Genomic DNA, 18,029 nt, shown 5'->3' with positions numbered 1-18,029 from the left:
CACAGGGCTAGCTATTTAGACACCCGGCAAGTTTAGCACTCACCAATATCAGATTTACTATTATAAAAGTTTGATTACCTTTTGTTGTCTTCATCAGAATGCACTCCCAGGACTGCTACTTCAATAACAAATGTTGGTTTGGTCCAAAATAATCCATCGTTATATCCAAATTGCGGCGTTTTGTTCGTGCGTTCCAGACACTATCTGAAAGGGTAAATAAGGGTTGCGCGCATGGCGCAATTCGTGACAAAAAAAATCTAAATATTCCATTACCGTACTTCGAAGCATGTCAACCGCTGTTTAAAATCCATTTTTATGCCATTTTTCTCGTAAAAAAGCGATAATATTCCGACCGGGAATGTCCATTTAGCTAAACAGAGGAAAGTAAACAAAGCTTTCGGTCGACGCGGGCACAAGCCTGAGTCTCACAGTACTGTAACCAGCCACTACCCAAACGCGCTACTTTGTTTCAGCCAGAGCCTGCAAAGCCACGATTCAGCTTTTTACCGCCTTCTGAGACCCTATGGCAGCCGTAGGAAGTGTCACGGGACAGCTAAGATCCTCACTCTTCAATAAACAGAGACAAGAAGAACGACACCTTGTCAGACAGGCCACTTCCTGCATGAAATGTTCTCAGGTTTTTGCCTGCCATACGAGTTCTGTTATACTCACAGACACCATTCAAACAGTTTTAGAAACTTGAGTGTTTTCTATCCAAAGCCAATAATTATATGCATATTGTAGTTACTGGGCAGGAGTAGTAACCAGATTAAATCGGGTACGTTTTTTATCCAGCCGTGAAAATTCTGCCCCCTAGCCATAACAGGTTAACAGCCAGGAGTTCCCGGTTACCTATGTCAAAATGTCTCTCTGCAGGTGAGAGCTTGTGGGACAAGAAGGCACAAGGATGGAGCTTCTGATCCGAGGGAAAATGTTGAGACAGGACTGCACCTACCCCGGTGGCGGAAGCATCCACCTCGAGGACGAACTGGGGTTCTGGGTCTGGCTGGGTAAGGATTTGAGCAGAAGTGAAGTGATGCTTGAGTTCCCGCAACGCTGCCTCTGCCTCAGAGGACCAGTGGAATGGAATGGAGGTGGAGGTGAGAGTGGTGAGAGGTGCTGCCAAATGACTGTAGTCACGGATGAATCATCTATAAAAATTGGCAAACACCAGGAAACGCTGTAACTGCTTCAGATTCACGGGCACAGGCCACGCTGTGACTGCCCTGACCTTGGCAGAGTCCATTCATAGCTGTCCTTGAGCAATAATGTAACCCAAGAAGGACACAGAAGAAACATGAAACTCATATTTCTCAGCCTTAACCTCTATGGGCTAGGCGGGACGAATTCGTCCCACCTACGTAACAGCCACTTGAAGCCTGTGGCGCGATTTTCAAAACCTTAAAAATCCTATTACTTCAATTTCTCAAACATATGACTATTTTACAGCTATTTAAAGACAAGACTCTCGTTAATCTAACCACACTGTCCGATTTCAAAAAGGCTTTACAACGAAAGCAAAACATTAGATTATGTCAGCAGAGTACCAAGCCAGAAATAATCAGACACCCATTTTTCAAGCTAGCATAAATGTCACAAAAACCCAGAAGACAGCTAAATGCAACACTAACCTTTGATGATCTTCATCAGATGACAACCCTAGGACATTATGTTATACAATACATGCATGTTTTGTTCAATCAAGTTCATATTTATATCAAAAACCAGCTTTTTACATTAGCATGTGACGTTCAGAACTAGCATACCCCCCGCAAACTTCCGGGGAATTTGCTAACATTTTACTAAATTACTCACGATAAACGTTCACAAAAAGCATAACAATTATTTTAAGAATTATAGATACAGACCTCCTCTATGCACTCGATATGTCCGATTTTAAAATAGCTTTTCGGTGAAAGCACATTTTGCAATATTCTAAGTACATAGCCCAGGCATCACGGGCTCGCTATTTAGACACCCGGCAAGTTTAGCACTCACCAATATCAGATTTACTATTATAAAAGTTTGATTACCTTTTGTTGTCTTCGTCAGAATGCACTCCCAGGACTGCTACTTCAATAACAAATGTTGGTTTGGTCCAAAATAATCCATCGTTATATCCGAATAGCGGCGTTTTGTTCGTGCGTTCCAGACACTATCCGAAATGGTAAAGAAGGGTCGTGCGCATGGCGCAATTCGTGACAAAAAAAATCTAAATATTCCATTACCGTACTTCGAAGCATGTCAACCGCTGTTTAAAATCAATTTTTATGCCATTTTTCTCGTAGAAAAGCGATAATATTCCGACCGGGAATCTCCTTTTCGGCAAACAGAGGAAAAAATCACAAAGACGGGGGCGGTCAGGTCACGCGCCTAAGCCCAGAGTCCCTTGATCGGCCACTTGAGAAAGGCGATAATGTGTTTCAGCCTGGGGCTGGGATGACGACATTCAGGTTTTTCCCGGGCTCTGAGTGCCTATGGACGACGTAGGAAGTGTCACGTTAGAGCAGAGATACTTAGTAAAAGATAGAGATGGCAAAGAAGTTCCAGAAATGGTCAGACAGGCCACTTCCTGTAAAGGAATCTCTCAGGTTTTGACCTGCCATTTGAGTTCTGTTATACTCACAGACACCATTCAAACAGTTTTAGAAACTTTAGGGTGTTTTCTATCCATATGTAATAAGTATATGCATATTCTAGTTACTGGGTAGGAGTGGTAATCAGATTAAATCGGGTACGTTTTTTATCCAGCCGTGTCAATACTGCCCCCTAGCCCTAACAGGTTTAACAAATAGCTTATTCTCCAACAGCCTTTGGAAAACTTGGTGGACGTGTTCCTTGTGAGCCTCAAGGTTCTTCGAAAATATAAGAATGTCATCCACATAGACAAAAACAAAACGCCCAATGACATCCCTCAGGACATCATTAAGCAGGCTCTGAAAAACAGCAGGGGCATTAGTGAGACCAAAAGGCATAACCAAACACTTGAAATGTCCAGCTGGTGTGTTGAATGCCATTTTCCACTCGTTCCCTTCTCTGATGCGGACAAGGTGGTAGTCATTCCAGAGGTCAAGTTTAATAAACACTGGCACCATGGAGGGGGGCAAAAGCAGCACTGATAAGTGGCAAGGGATACTTGTTCCTGACAGTGATACTATTCAACCCACGGAAGTCTATGCATGACCTCAGTGACCCATCCTTCTTCATGACAAAGAAAAACCCAGCTCCCACCGGAGAGGAAGAAGGCCTGATATGTCCGACAGCCAGGGAGTCCTGGATGTATTCTTCCATGGCTTCTTGCTCGTGGCAAGAGCGATTATAAAACCTGCTACTAGGGAGAGTAGCTCCACGCTGAAGCTTGATAGCACAGTCGTACGGCCGATGAGGCGGCAGAGATGGGGTGTGGTGCTTACTGAATACAGGAGCTAGACCGTGATATTCTGGAGGAGCAGAAGACGGGTCTGGGGGTTCTGGAATGGACTGGGGTGCAGACAAGGCAGGAGGAATGACAGATTGTAGACAATTAGAATGACAAAATGTACTCCAAGTAGTTACCCTTCCGGTGGACCAGTCAATCTGTGGGTTGTGTAGCTTTAACCATGGATGACCCAGAGGTGAGTGAGAACAGTCAATTATGTGGAAACTGATCTTTTCCTGGTGATTTCCAGAGAGACGCAGGATAACAGTAACAGTTCTCTCCAAAACACGGAAGAGTAGCTTTCCATTGAGAGCATTGGCCTCCAGAGGTGAATCGAGTGAAACAGTGTCCAGGCCCAACTGATTAACCTCTCTAGGGTAGGGGGCAGTATTTTCACGGCCGGATAAAAAACGTACCCGATTTAAACTGATTACTACTCTTTTCCAGAAATGGGAATATGCATACAATTGGTAGATTTTGATAGAAAACACTCTAAAGTTTATACAACTGTTTGAATGGTGTCTGTGAGTATAACAGAACTCATATGGCAGGCCAAAACCTGAGAAGATTCCATTCAGGAAGTGCCCTCTCTGACTATTTCTTGTGCTTCTGTGGCATCTCTGTCGAAAATACAGCATCTCTGCTGTAACGTGACAATTTCTAAGGCTCCCATAGGCTCTCTGAAGGCGCCAGAAAGTGGAATGAGATCTCTGCTGTCTCTGGGCTAGGTACAGGAGCGCTGTTTGTGAGTGGTCAGGCTGGTGACTCAGAGACAGGAGATGCGCGGCCCCGAGAAGTGGCCATGTTTTTCTTTCAGCCTTTGAACGAAAACAATGTCGCCCGGTTGGAATATTATCGCTATTTTACGAGAAAAATAGCATAAAAATTGATTTTAAACAGCATTTGACATGCTAAGTATGGTAGTGGAATATTTTGCATTTTTTTGTCACGACATGCGTCCGCGCGTCACCCTTCGGATAGGGACCTGAACGCACAAACAAAACAGAGGATATTTGAACATAACTATGGATAATTTTGAACCAAAACATTTGTGGTTGAAGTAGAAGTCCTGGGAATGCATTCTGACGAAGAACAGCAAAGGTAATCCAATTTTTCTACTAGTAATTCTGAGTTTACTGAGCCTCGATGTTGGCGAGTGTCTGTTTAGCTAGCCTTGATGGCCGAGCTATCTACTCAGAATATTGCAAAATGTGCTTTTGCCGAAATGCTATTTTAAAATCTGACACCGCGATTGCATAAAGGAGTTCTGTATCTATAATTCTTTAAATAATTGTTATGTATTTTGTAAACGTTTATCAAGAGTAATTTAGTAAATTCACCGGACGTTTTCGGTGTGTATGCTAGTTCTGAACGTCACATGCTAATGTAAAAAGCTGGTTTTTGATATAAATATGAACTTGATTGAACAAAACATGCATGTATTGTATAACATAATGTCCTAGGAGTGTCATCTGATGAAGATCATCAAAGGTTAGTGCTGCATTTAGCTGTGTTTTGGGTATTTGTGATGCATGCTAGTTGCTTGAAAAATGGCTGTGTGATTATTTCTGGCTGGGTACTCTCCTAACATAATCTAATGTTTTGCTTTTGCTGTAAAGCCTTTTTGAAATTGGACAATGTGGTTAGATTAACGAGAGTCTTGTCTTTAAAATGGTGTAAAATAGTCATATGTTTGAGAAATTGAAGTTATAGCATTATAGCAAGGTTATAGCATTATAGCAAGGTTTTTGTATTTCGCGCCACTCGATTCCACTGGCTGTTGACTAGGTGGGACGATTTCGTCCCACATACCCGAGAGAGGTTAACAACCCCTCGGTCCAGAAAGCTCTCGTTGGTGCCTGAATCGATGAGAGCAGGCAGAGGAAAAGCCTGGCTCTGCCACACAAGGTTGGCCCCAAGCATGGGTCTGGGAGATGATGGGCAGGCGATTTGGCTCAACAGTATATCCCCCACTACTGCTGAGCCCCCTCTTTTGCTGGACACAGGGAACAAGTGGAGACCTGGTGCCCAACCTGGCCACAATATAGACTGCTCCTTGTACTGATACGCCGCTGCCTCTCCTCTGGAGATAGACGGGTCCGGTCGAGCTGCATGGGTTCAGGATTAGAACATGCTTAGAGATGTGATACAGTCGGAGAAGGAGAACAAGGCACTGAAGCAGATGTTATGGGACATGCAACCCTACCTCCCCACTCCCTCCGATGCTCACGGAGATGGTTGTCAATGCGGATAGTGAAAGAAGTGAGCATCAAGTCCACCAGGCTCCTCTCTGGACATCAACTCGTCTTTGAGGTTCTCAGTGATTGCGTTCCGGAATGCTCCTTAAAGGGCCTCGTCATTCCAGCCGCTTTCTGTGGCGAGTGTGCGGAACTCACATGCCATCACAGCCACACTCTGGGAGCCTTGACGAACGAACAGAGGTTGTTTAGCGGCATCCTTTCCACAGACCGGGTGGTCGAAGACCTTCCTCATCTCATCTGTGAATCCACCGTAGGAGAAGCAGATAGGTGACTGTCTCTCCCACACCGCAGTGGCCCAGGAAAGCGCTGCTCCACAAAGGCAGCCAATCAAAAAATACATCTTGCCTCATTCACTAGCATAAGAGTAGGGCTGTTGCTCAAATACTAGTGAACATTGCACAAGAAAGGCTCTGCAAGCGCCAAGATTACCATCATGGCGCTCAGGAGTCGGAACAAAAGGCTCCCGGGGCGGAGAAGGCAGGCTCCGTGAAAACTCCTTGATGTTCTCCAGCAGGGCTTTCAGGGTTTGGTCATGTTGCTCCAGAAGGGCGCCTTGACCAACAAGAATTGTGAAGAGTAGTGGAGTCTGCTGGGTTCATCTCTTGGCCAGATCGTGCTGTTAAGCGAAGCGACACAGGGGAACCAAGAGCAGACTCAGATGAGGAAACAGGGATGAATTAACCAAAATATTTATTGTTACACAGGGAAATATGGACTGCAGATCCGTGGAAGCTCGGATGAGTTGAAGAAAAACTAGATGTGGAGACTGAGGTTGGAGTTAGCTGAGTAGAACAGGGTAAACAGGTCCTGAGGGGAATCCAAGGTAGTGGTGGTGAGTAAAATCCAGAGCAAGGTAGTTGGGTGGTGAGATGTGGAACAGGAGACAGGAGCCAGAGACAGAGAGGTAATGAGCAGAGATTACAATCTGGCAGAGTGGAAGAGGCAGGACTGAGTATTTGTAGAGGTCTTGATTATGGAACAAGTTGCAGCTGGTAGGGATTTGCTCTGACTCAGCACAGCTGTCTCCTACCACACAATCACACAGAGAGGGAGAGGGAGAGGGAGAGGGAGAGAGAGAGTGTACAGGGGGAGTAACTGCAGGTCAAGAAGACACCGAATTAACACCAGAGGGCGTAGCAAGAGCAGATGTGACACAGAGGGAATCTTTGAGAAGCATTTGATGGTATTCCGTATTGGCATTACCAGATAATTAAAACATGTTACACAATACATGCATTATTTTGTTCGATAAAGTTCATATTTATATATAAAAACAGCATTTTACATCGGCGCGTAACGTTGACTAACTATTTTCCCTCAAATGCGTCCGGTGAAACAACGCTACAATTTAATAAATTACTATTCGAAAACATTTTTAAAATGTAATATTGTCATTCTAAGATTTATAGATGAATATCTCTTGAAAGCACCTGTAATGCCAGATTTAAAAATAACTTTACTGGGTAATCACACTTTGCGATAAAAGGGGATGCGATACTCAGAAAAATAGGCTACCGTTACAGGTCAGCGCCATCTTGGAACAATCGCATATCAAATCTAGTCTTGTATACAATTGTCAATAATCCCTTACCTTTGGTTGTCTTCATCAGAAAGCACTTCCAGGGATCCCAGGTCCACAACTAATGTATTTTTGTTCGAAAAAATGAATCCTTTATGTCTTCTTGTTAGCGCGTTCTGAAGGCTGCTCTAAAACTTCCGTCGGCTGCGGGACTACTCTTTCGAAAAAATGCATATTTTTTTTATTTAGGTTCGTTCAAACATGTCAAACGTTGTATAACATAAATCTTTAGGGCCTTTTTCAACCAGAGCTCCAATAAGATTCAAGGGGGATGATTGCATTGTCTTTCAAAACGTTTCGAAAGGGGAGGGTAGCCAGGGGCGCCGGCGTCATAATGGTGATGGCCCTCCTCATGTGACCAATTTCCACAGCGTCTCATTCATTCAGTTTTCACAGTAGAAGGCTCAAATCACTTTGTAAAGACTGGGGACATCTAGTGGAAGCAATAGGAAGTGCTCAATGAACCATTGCTCACTGTGTGAATTACAGGCAAAGTGGTGAAGTTGAGTCCGCAATTCAGAATTCCACATCCTGTTACGATCGGTCTCGGGGTTTTGACTGCCATATGAGTTCTGTTATACTCACAGACACCATTCAAACAGTTTTAGAAACTTTAGGGTGTTTTCTATCCACAAGTATTAATTATATGCATATCCTAGCTTCTGAGTTTGAGTAGGAGGCCGTTTAAAATGGGCACAATTTTTTTTCAAATATCGCTGTAGCGCCCCCTATCCTAGGCGACCGTCAAGAGGTTAACCTCTTACATCTAGACGTTCCGCTAGCGGAACACCTGCTCCAATATCCAATGATAGGCGTGGCGCGAATTACAAATTCCTCAAAAATACAAAAACTTCAATTTTTCAAACATATGACTATTTCACAGCATTTTAAAGACAAGACTCTCCTTTATCTAACCACACTGTCCGATTTCAAAAAGGCTTTACAGCGAAAGCAAAACATTAGATTATGTCAGCAGAGTACCAAGCCAGAAATAATCAGACACCCATTTTTCAAGCTAGCATATAATGTCACAAAAACCCAGAAGACAGCTAAATGCAGCACTAACCTTTGATGATCTTCATCAGATGACACACCTAGGACATTATGTTATACAATACATGCATGTTTTGTTCAATCAAGTTCATATTTATATCAAAAAACAGCTTTTTACATTAGCATGTGACGTTCAGAACTAGCATATCCCCCGCAAACTTCCGGAGGAATTTGCTAACATTTTACTAAATTACTCACGATAAACGTTCACAAAAAGCATAACAATTATTTTAAGAATTATAGATACAGAACTCCTCTATGCACTCGATATGTCCGATTTTAAAATAGCTTTTTGGTGAAAGCACATTTTGCAATATTCTAAGTACATAGCCCAGGCATCACGGGCTAGCTATTTAGACACCCGGCAGGTTTAGCCTTCACCAAAATCAGATTTACTGTTATAAAAGTTTGATTACCTTTTGTTGTCTTCGTCAGAATGCACTCCCAGGACTGCTACTTCAATAACAAATGTTGGTTTGGTCCAAAATAATCCATCGTTATATCCAAATTGCGGCGTTTTGTTCGTGCGTTCCAGACACTATCTGAAAGGGTAAATAAGGGTCGTGCGCATGGCGCAATTCGTGACAAAAAAAATCTAAATATTCCATTACCGTACTTCGAAGCATGTTAACCGCTGTTTAAAATCCATTTTTATGCCATTTTTCTCGTAAAAAAGCGATAATATTCCGACCGGGAATGTCCATTTAGCTAAACAGAGGAAAGTAAACAAAGCTTTCGGTCGACGCGGGCACGAGCCTGAGTCTCACAGTACTGTAACCAGCCACTACCCAAACGCGCTACTTTGTTTCAGCCAGAGCCTGCAAAGCCATGATTCAGCTTTTTACCGCCTTCTGAGACCCTATGGCAGCCGTAGGAAGTGTCACGGGACAGCTAAGATCCTCACTCTTCAATAAACAGAGACAAGAAGAACGACACCTTGTCAGACAGGCCACTTCCTGAATGAAACCTTCTCAGATTTTGGCCTGCCATATGAGTTCTGTTATACTCACAGACAGCATTCAAACAGTTTTAGAAACTTTAGGGTGTTTTCTATCCATATGTAATACGTATATGCATATTCTAGTTACTGGGTAGGAGTGGTAACCAGATTAAATCGGGTACGTTTTTTATCCAGCCGTGAAAATACTGCCCCCTAGCCATAACAGGTTAAGCCTACGTTGCAAAAATCTTGTTGACTAAAATGATACAGTACTGGTAGAGTTGGCTAGCTAGCAGTGGCTGCGTTGTTGACTTTGTTTGAAAATGTCGCTGGCTAGCAAACCTCGATAGTTACTCTGTACTACACCTTTATCTATGATACAAAGACAACTATGTAGCTAGCTAACATTACAACAATCAAATTGTTCCGTTGTAATGTATTTAGTTTCTACAGTACTGCTAGTTGGTAAAGTTGGCTAGCTAGCAGTGACTGTGGTGTTGGCTTTGTTTGTAAAATGGCGTCGCTGCGAACGAATACAGCTGGCTAGCTAACCTTATTAGTTTCTCAAAGCTACACCTCTATCTTTGATGCAAAGACAGCAAAGACAACTATGTAGCTAGCTAACATTACACTAATCAAATTGTTCCGTTGTAATGTAATGAAATGTAATGTAATAAATGTAATAAATGTAATATTACCCACGGAGCGAAATACAGCACGGCTACTCACTCCAGCATCCGGTCCATCCGGTAACATAGTATATGGGATTGATTTTAAGAAATTTGGCTTAATTAATTAGATTAATATTATGGTGTTTCTATTCAGAGAAAAAAAAATGAAACCCTTTTCGTTAGGATGGAATGGAAAATATGGCACTGTACAATGTGACGGTCGGGAGTAGGCAACAGGATTGGAGGATTCGAAATTGTTTGCCTTCATTAAACAACTTTGTTAATATTTCTGTAAATCAGTTATATTTATTCCCATAGTAATTCATTGTGGATCCACAACTAAATCAACATCTGCATTTTGAAAGATTGTTTAATTAGCTGAAATGTGTTTATTTGTTTATTAGGCTACTGTGCAGTCTACAATACATATTGTAGTAAACATGAGAAAGTGCCTAATTCCTTACATAAGAGAGAGCAGGCCATGTCTCTACTACAGAATGCAGGGCACATGGGAGACCAATGTTATTTCATAGATGTGATGTCTTCACTATTAAGTCTACAATGTAGAAAATAGTAAAAAAAATAAAGAAAAATCATGGAATGAGTAGGTGTGTCCAAACCTTTGACTGGGACTTGCTTAATTAATTTGATTAATATTATGTTTCTATTCCATGAAAAACGAAAACCCTCTGGGTTTCTGTTAGAATGGAACAGAAAATATGGCGCTGTACAACGTGACGGTCGGCAATACAGTACTGGGCTATTTAGCTAAAGAATACCAATTTAGGAGTAGGCTAAATTGTTTGCCTTCATTAGGCAACTTTGTTCCAATATTTCCATAAATCAGTGATATTTATTCCCATAGTAATTCGTTATAGATCCATAACTAAATCATCATCTGCATTTCGAAAGAGTATTTTTTATCATTATTTGATTAACGAAATATGTTAATTTGTTTATTAGGCTCCTGTGCAGTCTACAATACATAATGTAGTAAACATGGGAAAGTGCCTAATTCCTTACTCAACTCTAGTGAGTCTCATTTCGCCTATGGAGGCCTACGGTATATCGAAAAATATTTTTTTCAATGACATGACTCTCTGCCAATAATTACATTTAGGGGATTGGAGGACTCTAAATTAATATCTAAGGGGAATTTTTGGTTAGGATCTGTGAGAATATCTGATTATATCTTAGAAGCTTTTATATAATTCTAAATTAATCACTTTGTTTAACCTGTTGGGTCTAGGGGGCAGCATTTGCACGTCTGGATAAAAAAAATGTACCCGATTTAATCTGGTTACTAATCCTACCCAGTAACTAGAATATGCATATACTTATTATATATGGATAGAAAACACTCTAAAGTTTCCAAAACTGTTTGAATGGTGTCTGTGAGTATAACAGAACTCATTTGGCAGGCAAAACCCTGAGACATTTTCTGACAGGAAGTGGATACCTGATGTGTTGTATTGACTTTAAACCTATCCCATTGAAAAACACAGGGGTTTAGGAATATTTTGGCACTTCCTATTGCTTCCACTAGATGTCACCAGCCTTTACAAAGTGTTTTGAGTCTTCTGGAGGGAGATCTGACCGAACAAGAGCCATGGAAAGATGATGTCCCATTAGACACCTGGCGCGCGAGTTCATGTTGGGTACCCTCGTTCCAATACGTTATAAAAGAGTATGCATTCGTCCACCTTGAATATTATTCATGTTCTGGTTAAAAAAGGCCCTAATGATTTATGCTATACAACGTTTGACATGTTTGAACGAACGGAAATATATTTTTTCCCCTCGTTCATGACGAGAAGTCCGGCTGGCTTACATCATGTGCTAACGAGACGGAGATTTTTGGACATAAATGATGAGCTTTTTTGAACAAAACTACATTCGTTATGGACCTGTGATACCTGGAAGTGACATCTGATGAAGAGAATCAAAGGTAATGGATTATTTACATAGTATTTTCGATTTTAGATCTCCCCAACATGACGTCTAGTCTGTATCGCAACGCGTATTTTTCTGGGCGCAGTGCTCAGATTATTGCAAAGTGTGATTTCCCAGTAAGGTTATTTTTAAATCTGGCAAGTTGATTGCGTTCAAGAGATGTAAATCTATAATTCTTTAAATGACAATATAATATTTTACCAATGTTTTCTAATTTTAATTATTTAATTTGTTACGCTGACTTGACTGCCGGTTATTGGAGGGAAACGATTTCCTCAACATCAATGCCATAGTAAAACGCTGTTTTTGGATATAAATATGAACTTGATAGAACTAAAAATGCATGCATTGTCTAACATAATGTCCTAGGAGTGTCATCTGATGGAGATTGTAAAAGGTTAGTGCATCATTTTAGCTGGTTTTATGGTTTTGGTGACCCTGTCTTTGACTTGACAAAACATTACACACAACTCTTGTAAATGTACTGTCCTAACATACTCTAAATTTATGCTTTCGCCGTAAAACCTTTTTGAAATCGTAAAACGTGGTTAGATTAAGGAGATGTTTATCTTTCAAATGGTGTAAAATAGTTGTATATTTGAAAAATTTGAATTTTGACATTTATTTGGATTCAAATTTGCCGCTCTTGAAATGCACCTGCTGTTGATGGAGTGCACCACGGGTGGCACGCTAGCGTCCCACCTAGCCCCAAGAGGTTAATAAGTAACAATATTTTGGAGATTTCGTTTTCATTTAACCTAGAGTGAGGGAGAAAAGGCCATTCTTGAACATGGGGAGAGACATACTAATTTGTAAATAAAGCCAGTTTGTTATTTAGAATTATTTATTTCTGGAGAAACCTAACTTGATTATTTAGCAGACATCACTTGCTTTTATTCAGTCAACACATATCATGGAACATTTTTGTTTCTCCATGCTTTTTTCAAGCAGCGCGAAACGGTCCACAGCGGGAAGGCTATGTATTCTCTGCCCACTCGTGGTATCTTTCTTCGTTACACATCCTTAGATAAGATGAATAGCAGAACAGCATGGTCCGGGTGGCCCTTACTGTGCCTGGTGAGCAATTGGTCAAGTTCTGTTGTCAGAAGAGGAATGGAAATGTCAGGGTGAACTGAAGACCTGACGAACCCGCCATATATGTTGACTCTGCCTGTCGGAGGTGAATTCCAGAGCTCACAGGTGTGCCTGGCATGGATTGTGACTCCATCTCGATCCTCGCCCCTTTCAACGCAAGTGAGTCAATGATTCCAATGATTCGTCTGACAAACAAAGAACTAGGCTTCCTGCAGGCCCAGGCATGGATCGAAGCTGGCGAGACATTCAATAACGTAATCTCCACAGACTAATCAACCGTGGCCCTTGAGCAATTTGCTCAAAATTGCTACAGAAAAAAAGGAAGAAGATCAGGAAGACTAACGAAAGCACAAAAATGTTGATTGAAGAAATGCTGTTTTGATTTAGAAATGTAAAACTTTAGAGTATTTAAGCAACGAATACATTGCAAGTTGAGGGATTTTCACAACAGTCTTTTGTCCTGCTAATAGGAAACATTTGCATGATGGGCTACATTCTTTATTGTAACCACAATGTCACACATAATTTGTATCTACCTTTCCAAATACTTACAGAGTGGGGTTTACAAATGTGCGCTTTTAATTATTAGTTACATTGTTTTAGTTCCAACGAGCAGACTTTTTTTCTTTAGATTATTGTTTTATGTAGGAGGCTACATTTTTGACCAGTTGCAATTGTAAGCAGGCCTAATAAAAAAAATCGAACTTCTATAAGGCTGTTAACCTGTTAGGGCTAGGGGGCAGTATTTACACGGCCGGATAAAAAACGTACCCGATTTAATCTGGTTATTACTACTGCCCAGAAACTAGAATATGCATATAATTATTGGCTTTGGATAGAAAACACCCTACAGTTTCTAAAACTGTTTGAATGGTGTCTGTGAGTATAACAGAACTCATATGGCAGGCAAAAACCTGAGAAGATTCTGTACAGGAAGTGCCCTCTCTGACCATTCCTTGGGCTTCTTGACTCTTTTTATTGAAAACTTAGGATCTTTGCTGTAACGTGACACTTCCTACGGCTCCCATAGGCTCTCAGAACCCGGGAAAAAGCTGAATGATGTCGAGGCAGCCCCTGGCTGAAAAACATTAGCGCCTTTGGTAAGTGGTCTATCAGAGGACAATGAGACTGAGGCGCGTGCACGAGGCGACCCCATGTTTTTATTTTCTCTCTCTTTGTACTAAAACACAGATTCCCGGTCGGAATATTATCGCTTTTTTTACGAGAAAAATGGCATAAAAATTTATTTTAAACAGCGGTTGATATGCTTCGAAGTACGGTAATGGAATATTTCGAATTTTTTGGTCACGAAACGCGTCGGGCGCGTCACCCTTCTTTACACTTCGGATAGTGTCTTGAACGCACAAACAAAACAGAGGATAGTTGAACATAACTATGGATTATTTTGAACCAAACCAACATTTGTTATTAAAGTAGAAGTCCTGGGAGTGCATTCTGACGAAGAACAGCAAAGGTAATAACATTTTTCTTATAGTAAATCTGACTTTGGTGAGTGCCAAACTTGGTGGGTGTCTAAATAGCTAGCCCTGTGATGCCGGGCTATCTACTTAGAATATTGCAAAATGTGCTTTCACCGAAAAGCTATTTTAAAATCGGACATAGCGAGTGCATAGAGGAGTTCTGTATCTATAATTCTTAAAATAATTGTTATGCTTTTTGTGAACGTTTATCATGAGTAATTGAGTAAATTCACCGGAAGTTTGCGGGGGATATGCTAGTTCTGAACGTCACATGCTAATGTAAAAAGCTGTTTTTTGATATAAATATGAACTTGATTGAACAAAACATGCATGTATTGTATAACATAATGTTCTAGGCGTGTCATCTGATGAAGATCATCAAAGGTTAGTGCTGCATTTAGCTGTGGTTTGGGTTTATGTGACATTATATGCTAACTTGAAAAATGAGTGTCTGATTATTTCTGGCTGGGTACTCTGCTGACATAATCTAATGTTTTGCTTTCGTTGTAAAGCCTTTTTGAAATCGGACAGTGTGGTTAGATTAACGAGAGTCTTGTCTTTAAAATGGTGTAAAATAGTCATATGTTTGAGAAATTGAAGTAATAGCATTTCTAAGGTATTTGAATAACGCGCCACAGGATTCCACTGGCTGTTACGTAGGTGGGAAGATTTCGTCCCACCTTCCCTAGAGAGGTTAAATAACCGAGGTAGGTGTGAAACCACCCCTCCCCAAATTGAGCTAGGTGTGAAACCCCCCCCCCCCCAACTTGCAACAAATAATTGTATCTATCTTTCCACATCTACCTACACACGTATCTATTAATGTTCGGAAGAAAAAAAAATATATATCTAAAAAAGATACCTTGTTAATGTTTCACTATTTTTATGAAATTCACTCTCCTCTGAGGAGCCTCCACTAACTGTCGGACATTTTGAGTTTGCCCATGCTTAGGTTTAAGATGGGAAAGGTTAAGACAATGGAGTCACAACAATGCAGAAGGTCTACCGCTCTGAGTCAACCATGGGACCAGATCAAGCATTGTAGCTACACTGCTTATGCAGAACGCAAGCGGTCTGAAGCAGATCATGAGGTTGGTGAAATAAAATTGCAATTTAAGCTAATGCAAGGAAAAAGACAAAAACCATCTAGCCAGCTAGTTAACGTGTAGGTTGAAGGTTAAGACAAGGGGGTTCTAATATCCCATAACTCGTTGCAATTGATGAGACCAGCTTTGCTAATTAGAAACTGCCCTCGTAGTCATTACATATTTCTATAGGCGGTAGGCTACACTTTTCTGGGCAGATCACGCTAGAACCCTGTACGGAAGATATCCATATTACAGGGATTTACACTAGAGCTATCTCTCAACAGGCCTACAATCCCTGGCCTAAAGTGGACATTTTCGCTGCACCAAATACAATAACGTTACTCCGCAGAAAATGACAAAATGTTTCAATTTGATGTGCGACATGAGAGATATGCACTTGTTATGCAAGTGTTGCACACCAACAAATGGAGAAAACTGACACTTGTCAAGCAATTCATTTCAACAATAAGTTTACAAACAACAAGAGGGCTTAGTTGGAGTCTATTTCTTCGGAGCCTAGACCTATATAAAATAACTTAACTGGCTGAGGTTATGAGCCTTAACAATTCTTTAGTAAATGTTGAATAGTCTGTTGTTCAGCTGATATCCCATCCTGCTAGCTTGTGAAAAAAAAAAAAAAACTTTTTCTGTTAAAGGTTCCAATTGATGAAATGTTTTTAGCCACAGTTGGCCCCAACCCCAATTAATACATTTGGCCACAGTCGATAGCATGCTGGACATTGGGCTAGAATGTTGAGGGTTCGAAACCTGCTCCCTAAATGTTTCATTATAATATTATGCCAGTCTCAGGGCAAATAGCCTGACTTATTACTCCCATCTGGTTCCTCGCACTCTTCCACGCGTCATTCAGCACGCTTGTGGGCATGCTGGCAGGATGTACTGTTTTTTATTCTGTATATATGAATTGCAAAGTAGCCTTTACTTAAATCATGTTTCTAGTCTATTGCACAGTTACAATATGTAATCATTGATGTCCCAGGAGCAGGAGTGATAAACACTGTTGAAGTGTATAATTGTAATACAGTGAGGGAAAAAAGTATTTGATCCCCTGCTGATTTTGTACGTTTGCCCACTGACAAAGAAATTATTAGTCTATAATTTTAATGGTAGGTTTATTTACAAAAAATCCAGAAAACGCATGTAAAAAATGTTAAAAATTGTTTTGCATTTTAATGAGGGAAATAAGTATTTGACCCCCTCTCAATCAGAAAGATTTCTGGCTCCCAGGTGTCTTTTATACAGGTAACGAGCTGAGATTAGGAGCACACTCTTAAAGGGAGTGCTCCTAATCTCAGTTTGTTACCTGTATAAAAGACACCTGTCCACAGAAGCAATCAATCAATCAGATTCCAAACTGTCCACCATGGCCAAGACCAATGAGCTCTCCAAGGATGTCAGGGACAAGATTGTAGACCTACACAAGGCTGGAATAGGCTACAAGACCATCGCCAAGCAGCTTGGTGAGAAGGTGACAACAGTTGGTGCAATTATTCGCAAATGGAAGAAACACAAAAGAACTGTCAATATCCCTCGGCCTGGGGCTCGATGCAAGATCTCACCTCGTGGAGTTGCAATGATCATGAGAACGGTGAGGAATCAGCCCAGAACTACATGGGAGGATCTTGTCAATGATCTCAAGGCAGCTGGGACCATAGTCACCAAGAAAACAATTGGTAACACACTACGCCGTGAAGGACTGAAATCCTGCAGCGCCCGCAAGGTCCCCCTGCTCAAGAAAGCACATATACATGGCCGTCTGAAGTTTGCCAATGAACATCTGAATGATTCAGATGAGACCAAAATGGAGCTCTTTGGCATCAACTCAACTCGCCGTGTTTGGAGGAGGAGGAATGCTGCCTATGACCCCAAGAACACCATCCCCACCGTCAAACATGCTTTGGGGGTGTTTTACTGCTAAGGGGACAGGACAACTTCACCGCATCAAAGGGACGATGGACGGGGGGCCATGTACCGTCAAATCTTGGGTGAGAACCTCCTTCCCTCAGCCAGGGCATTGAAAATGGGTCGTGGATGGGTATTCCAGCATGACAATAACCCAAAACACACGGCCAAGGCAACAAAGGAGTGGCTCAAGAAGAAGCACATTAAGGTCCTGGAGTGGCCTAGCCAGTCTCCAGACCTTAATCCCATAGAAAATCTGTGGAGGGAGCTGAATGTTCGAGTTGCCAAACGTCAGCCTCGAAACCTTAATGACTTGGAGAAGATCTGCAAAGAGGAGTGGGACAAAATCCCTCCTGAGATGTGTGCAAACCTGGTGGCCAACTACAAGGAACCTCTGATTGCCAACAAGGGTTTTGCCACCAAGTACTGAGTCATGTTTTGCAGAGGGGTCAAAGACTTATTTCCCTCATTAAAATGCAAATCAATTTATAACATTTTTGACATGCGTTTTGTCTGGATTTTTTGTTGTTGTTATTCTGTCTCTCACTGTTCAAATAAACCTACCAT

This window comes from Salmo salar, chromosome 28 (genome assembly GCF_965601325.2).
Source record: "Salmo salar chromosome 28, fSalSal1, whole genome shotgun sequence".
Classification (NCBI taxonomy): Eukaryota; Metazoa; Chordata; class Actinopteri; order Salmoniformes; family Salmonidae; genus Salmo; species Salmo salar.
The sequence above is the reverse complement of the archived record's forward strand: the minus strand, read 5'-3'. Positions refer to the sequence as shown.